The sequence below is a fragment of the Artemia sp. Qi Xiang Cuo genome, chromosome 13 (assembly GCF_049724085.1).
Source record: "Artemia sp. Qi Xiang Cuo chromosome 13, ASM4972408v1, whole genome shotgun sequence".
NCBI classification, from domain to species: domain Eukaryota; kingdom Metazoa; phylum Arthropoda; class Branchiopoda; order Anostraca; family Artemiidae; genus Artemia; species Artemia sp. Qi Xiang Cuo.
Window position 1 is genome coordinate 61,626,903 of NC_142806.1, and position 6,690 is coordinate 61,633,592.

Sequence of the window (6,690 nt, forward strand, 5' to 3'; positions counted from 1 at the left end):
CTTTGTTTTGTGGCAGACCATTTCCGCATGGAAGATAAAACATGATATTTCCTCGAATGACGTCCTTCTCTCCGAAGTTATGAATATACGCAAATAAAACGGATCCCAAAATCTTCTGTTCTTGAAAATTGATTAGTTAATGTGAATTAGCCAGTTTCACAATGGTTTCGGAAGAAAACACCAAGTGATGAGCTACGGTTCTTCAATTCGTGATCCAAAATAAAACTGAGACCTGGGGACAAAATTTGGTACTCTCCATCACAAACAGACAGACATTTTCACTTTGCTACGCAGTGCCGTATCTAGGATATTTTCGGGGGGGGGGATTAAAAAACTTAAAAACGCATAAAAACATTGTTTATATTCATTTTTGTTAAGTTTTTAAGATTGGGACAAACATTTCGGTGAGGGGGGGGGGGTCAAACCCGTTACCCCTTTCCCCTGGATATGGCCTTGTTGCTACGGTATAATTACTTTTGTCATAGGCAGCACAATAGCAATTCGTAAGGCTGGGTTAAGGGCTTTAAGTTATGCAGTTTAACCGTTGCTTACGTATACTGTTTTTAATTGAGAAATGAGGGTATATTTGATCCTGGGTGCCCTTAAAGACAAATAGCATTAAAGCGAAGCTTTCAGGGGACGTTATAAGGAGAATATTGAGCTAAATAAAAACACGGTAAGTGCATGCAGGTTGTCAAAGGGGCGTATTACAGGAACAGTGCAATTTCCAGGGAAGGATGATGGGAATCAATAGACCAAAAGGCAATATGTGCATGCTATTGCAATTACTACTACTGTTACTACTACAACTACTACTTCTGCTCCGACTGCTACTAAGGCATAAAGTTGAACATTTCAGGAAATGTTGAGAGGGAAGCTGAACTAAGTCAAAACTCACGATAAGCAAACAGGCTGTCAGAAGTGATTCATACAGGCTGTCAAAAATTATGAGGGATATGTACAAATGACCATAAGGGTACTTTTACATCAAGATGTGCATACTGCTTACTGCTGCTATTGCTAGTGCTATTACTGTAATTACCGCTACTAATACTTCTACTACTGCTACTGCTAGTACTAGTACTACTACTACTATTAGTACTACTGCTACTACTCCTATAAATACTACTACCACTACTACTACTACTACTACTATTATTACTAATACTACTACTGCTGCTATTACTTCTACTACTACTACCAATGCACTACCACTACTACTACTACTATATCTACTAGTACTACTACTAATACTACTACTACTAAAACTACTACTACTGCTGCTACTACTACTATTACGGCTACTACAACTACTACTATTACTAGTACTACTAATACTACTACTACTACTACCACTTCTACAACTACTACTACTGCTATTACTACTTATACTAGTACTACTGCTAATACTACTGCTCCTACTACCACTACTACTACTACAACTTCTACTAGCACTACTACTGCTAATGCTACTACTGGTGTGCGTGAAACTGAACCACAAGCAACTAAACCCCTGTAACTGAACAACCGTGTAACTGAGCCACCATGCCACTGAATCACCGGACAACTGAACCACCGTGCAACTGAACCCCCGTATAACCGAATCCCCGTGCAACTGAACCCTCGTGTAACTGAAACACCAGGCAACTGAACTCCATTTAACTAAACCCTCGTGTAACTAAACCCCCGTGCAACTCAACCCCATTTAACTGAATGCCTATGTAACTAAACCCCCGTCTAACTGAACCCCCGTGCAACTGAACCACCGTACAACTGAACCACCGTGTAACTGAACCACCGTGCAACTGAACCCCCGTGCAACTGAACCACTATACAATTGAACCACCGTGCAACTGAACTACCGTGTAACTGAACCATCGTGCAACTCAACCACCGTGCAACTGATCCCTCGTGTAATTGAACCATAGTACAACTGAACCACTGAACTCAGATTTTCAGTTCTCTAAAAATATTAGGCAATATCATTGGGTAAAACACAAGTTAGAATTTTTACATGTTCAACCTTATTGAAATTGTTTCTTTCTTAAATTCATGATATAAACGCCTGTCAAAAGTATTCATGAAAAAGCTTTGTTTAATTTTTTCAAAAGAAAAAGAAGATCCGATGTCAGGTCATTAAAGCTGATTTATTTCTCTTTTTTTTAGGTGAATCAAACCTTTCTGGACGTTAAGTAATAAACAAATATGTTAAAAATATTGGACCTTTGTGAATAGAGATAGCAAATTTTGATCAGATGTCTTTGAAGACATTGTAGCTAAAAAGGACATGGGAGGGGGACTGGTTGCACTCCAGCCTTTTTCTTCGACATTCCTTCAACTTGCCCTGAAAGTTTTAACTTCATACCCTCAGGTTTATACCCTTAGCTCTTCTCGACCCATTGCAGATACAACATCTTTTAAAACTGGATGCACATAGTACCTCTTGATTTAGTTGAAGATGCTCTTAGATATTTCCGAACAATGGGAAGGCTGATACCATCATCCATTGTAAATATTCCTCGTATTTCCTTTTCACAACCAATAAAGGAATAAATGCTTTTTGATTGTGTTCGGCATTCTTCTTGACATTTTCCTAAGGTTTGACCTTAATGCTGCATACTTTTTTTATTTATAGGATCAAACATGCCTCTCTTTTCTTGATAAAAAAGCTTAACAATAGGCAACTTGTATAACTTACAGCCTTTGCACCAGAGGCTGAGGGTTATGAACAATAGTTATTTAACTATGGCATACTTATTTAACCTTTGAACTGTTTTAAACAAAATGACCGTCTCAAAATTTACATCGGATGTATTTTGGGAAAAATAGGGTGGGGCAGAAACCCTCCGCTCACTTTTAACTCTGAAAAAGTGCACTGGAAATTTTGATTTCCAATCGAATTAGCCCCCCCCCAAAAAAAAAAAAATCATACAAATTTTTTTTTTGCAAAAACCTTATGTGTTAGCAATGAGCAACTAGCTGAACTTACAGTCCTTGTCCCAGATGCTGCTGCTGGGGTTGTTAACCCCAAAGGAATGGTTATTTGACCTTTAGATTATTTTGAACAAAATGTTTATTCTTATTTTGATGGGATGTGTTTTTGAGGGGGGGGGATGTCGGTTAAGATTGAAAGGCTGATTGTCCTCTGATTACCTTTGCTTCTTTAAAATTGAACTTGAACTTCCAATTTCCAATCGAATAAGCCTCCTTCAAAGTTTTTACGACCCTCACTTCTATAAAAACCTTAAATTTTAAAAATTGGTAACTTGCAATAACATACAGATTGCTGATACAGGTGTATCAGTAATTTTTTTTGTTTTTTGGAACGGCTTAGCGTATCACGATGAAACTTCTAGGGCATCTACCTGCTACTACCGCTATTGATACTGCTGCTACTACTGTTGCTACTACTACTAATTTAACACTATTATTACAACTACTGCTCCTACTACGACCTCTACTACTATTAAACTAGCATTATTAAGGCTACGCATATTAAATTGAAAATTTGACACAATGGGGTGTTTGAGGGGGGACTTGAACTAAATCAAAAGACACTAAGTGAATGCAGATTTTCAAAATGGCGTATCTCGAAAGGGATTTGTGTATTAAATTGGAACTTTCAGAGAGTGCTTAAAGGGAAAGTCAATTCACCAAAAGGAAATATATGCACGCTCAGGCCTGGATTTACCACTAGCTCCCTAGGTCCGGAACTAGGGGCGCATAATGCCAGGGGGAGCAATAAATCATAACTGATTAATTTTTTCCTGAAAAAAACAGTACTGATGTGATTTATCGTCGCCAGGTGCACTCTGCCGTCAGGCTGCCTATTCACAGAAAAGTGACTTTAAAACAACACAGGAATTCCATGGTCACTTATAAACTGTCAGATTTCTCCCAAGAATGGTAGCTGAGCGTTCGGTATTACCCCTCTCTTTCATCACTTTTTCGCTCATCAGTTGTGTTCTGTTAATTGCTTCCATTAGCCCCGAATTTTTGGGAATAACCCCGAAAATCCTGCAAAAACGGAGCGGCAAAAACGCTTGCTTCTTAACCGTCAAAGCTTTAAATCTGACCCTGTGGATGCTACTGCTAATGCTATTACTATTTTAATTACATTTACTACTGCTGCTACTACAACAACTACTATTACTACTAGTTCCACTGGTACTTCTATTGCAACCACTTGTAAGCTAAAAGTATTAAGATGAAAATTAAGGATCTACGTGTAGGTGATCAAAAGGATATATCGGCAATGGGATAGCAACAACTAATTGTATTAAATTGAAGATTCTAGAACTTGATGAGAGGAATCTTCAGCTGACCAAAAGACAATATGTTAATACTACTGCTGCTTCTAGCACTAGTGCTATTAGTGTTAATACTACTGCTAATACTATTACTGGGACTACCATTACAGCTGTACCTAACAATAATGATGTGTATGAAGGTACACATTTCAGGGAATATCGAGGGTGGGAGCTGAACTGAATCACATTACGACACCAGTATACAGGTTGTCAAAAGGGCGCATCAGCAATATCCCTGGGACAGTTTGGTGTGTTGAAAAAAATGTTGAAGAAAATAAAAGGGGCTATGTGTATACTACTACTAATTCTACTACTGCTACTACGCTAGCTCAGGGTATTAAGGTGAAGTTGTCAAGGAATATTTCGGCCTAATACTATTACTGGGACTACCATTACAGCTGTACCTAACGGTAATGAACGGTATGAAGGTGGAATTTTTAGGGGATATTGAGGGTGGAAGGTGAACTGAATCACATCACGCCATCTGTATACAAGTTGTCAAAAGGGCGCATCAGCAATATCCTAGGGACGGTTTGGTGTGCTGAAAAAAACGTTGAAGAAAATAAAAGGGGCTTTGTGCATACTCCTACTAATTCTACTACTGCTGCTGCGCAAGCTCAGGGTATGAAGTTGAAGCTGTCAAGGAATATTTCGGCCTACTACTATTACTGGGACTACCATTACAGCTGTGACTAACGGTAACGAACGGTATGAAGGTGGAATTTTCAGGGAATATTGAGGGTGGAAGGTGAACTGAATCACATTACACCATCTGTATTCAGGTTGTCAAAAGGGCACGTCAGCAATATCCTAGGGACAGTTTTGTGTGTTAAAGAAAATAAAAGGGGCTATGTGCATACTGCTACTAATTCTACTACTGCTACTACGCAAGCTAAGGTGAAGCTGTCAAGGAATATTTTGGCGGATATTGAATTGAATCAAATTGACTATGATTATGCACATTCTCAAAAGGGTTACACAGCAATATCTCAAGAACGTTTTCCATTAATAAGTTAGACCTTTCAGGATAAGTTGTGGGTGGGGGGACTTCGAACTGATGAAAAGTTCAAAGTTTGTAATAAAACCAAAATAAATACTTTATCGGGCCTTGCTTTTGGAGATAGGCCCAATCCTGAAAGTTTCATTCAATTTACAGGGTTTAGGGGATATACTGATGAGTGATACAACTTAGAAACCGCAAATGAAGCGAGAAATAGATTTTGAGCTTTTAATCAGCCTTAGTTCAAACTTATTTTTAGGCCTTGACTTAGGTTCAGGATTTGATTTAAAAGAGGGTTGGGTTAAGGGAAACTTGAGTTAAATGGAGGCTTGTTAGAAAGGGGGTTCAGCATGTAACCCTATAGCCCCTTTTTTTGTTTTCCCCAAACCCCCATGTTTTCAATGATCGTTTGTTTTAACTTTTGTTCGTTTTGGGTTTACTTTTTTTGTAGTAATTTCTGATCATTTTGGGTTTGAATTATAATAGAAATTTATTTTTGCTAGTCTTTGGTTTAATATGGCTCTTTACTTTTCTTTAAAAGATTGTTTTTCGAAAGAATCTTTTTAATTAATTTAAAGAAAGCGCAACCGAAAGCGACTTTTTGTTATGTAAATTCTCAAAGTTCCGATATTTTCAGTAAAGATTTTTATTACTCAACGTTCAGGAAAGGCCTGATTCATCTAAGAAAAAACAAATCAAACAAAAAGTTCCCAAACACAAAGAGAAAGTAGCTTTTGTGTCGGGTCCGTCAAAGCAGGTAATTAACCTTTTTCAAACCAAACGATAACCCACTACGAGCGTAGAAAATACCACAAAATGAAAACAACAAAATAAGCAAAGTGTTAAAAAAAAAATTACAGTATGTGGACAGTGAGAGCCGCCGTATACACTCCCCCCTCCCGTCAAAAACATCCCTTGAGGAAAATATCCCGCGGAAAATAACATCTCACGGAAGACGATCCCCTCAGAAAATACTTACCCGTGTAAAATCTCCCCCCTCCCTCCCAAAAAAAATACCTTTTGCGGTTGGTTAGTCTCCAATAAATTTCGGCTTATAAAAAAAAAAAAAAAAAAATAGAAATGCCTGGGGATTATCAAACAATTTCTTCCTCCATTCTCCTGTCGTCTCTCCCTTAGAGCTAATTCTGTATTTATTTGAAGGCTCAATAAGAGCTGACATGTTTTGGCATCAAAATGTACCCTTTGAGGTATATCCCTCTCTTCCTAGCTACAAAACAATCAGATAACCCCATTGCAGAAGCTTCAGTTCCTTTTTAAGTTTTTTGATTTGTCTATTGCTTACAGATAGTATTTGTCATTGGGAAACATACGGAAATATTTTGCATGGGAGTTTTCTGTAAGAATTTTCATGAGAAGAAA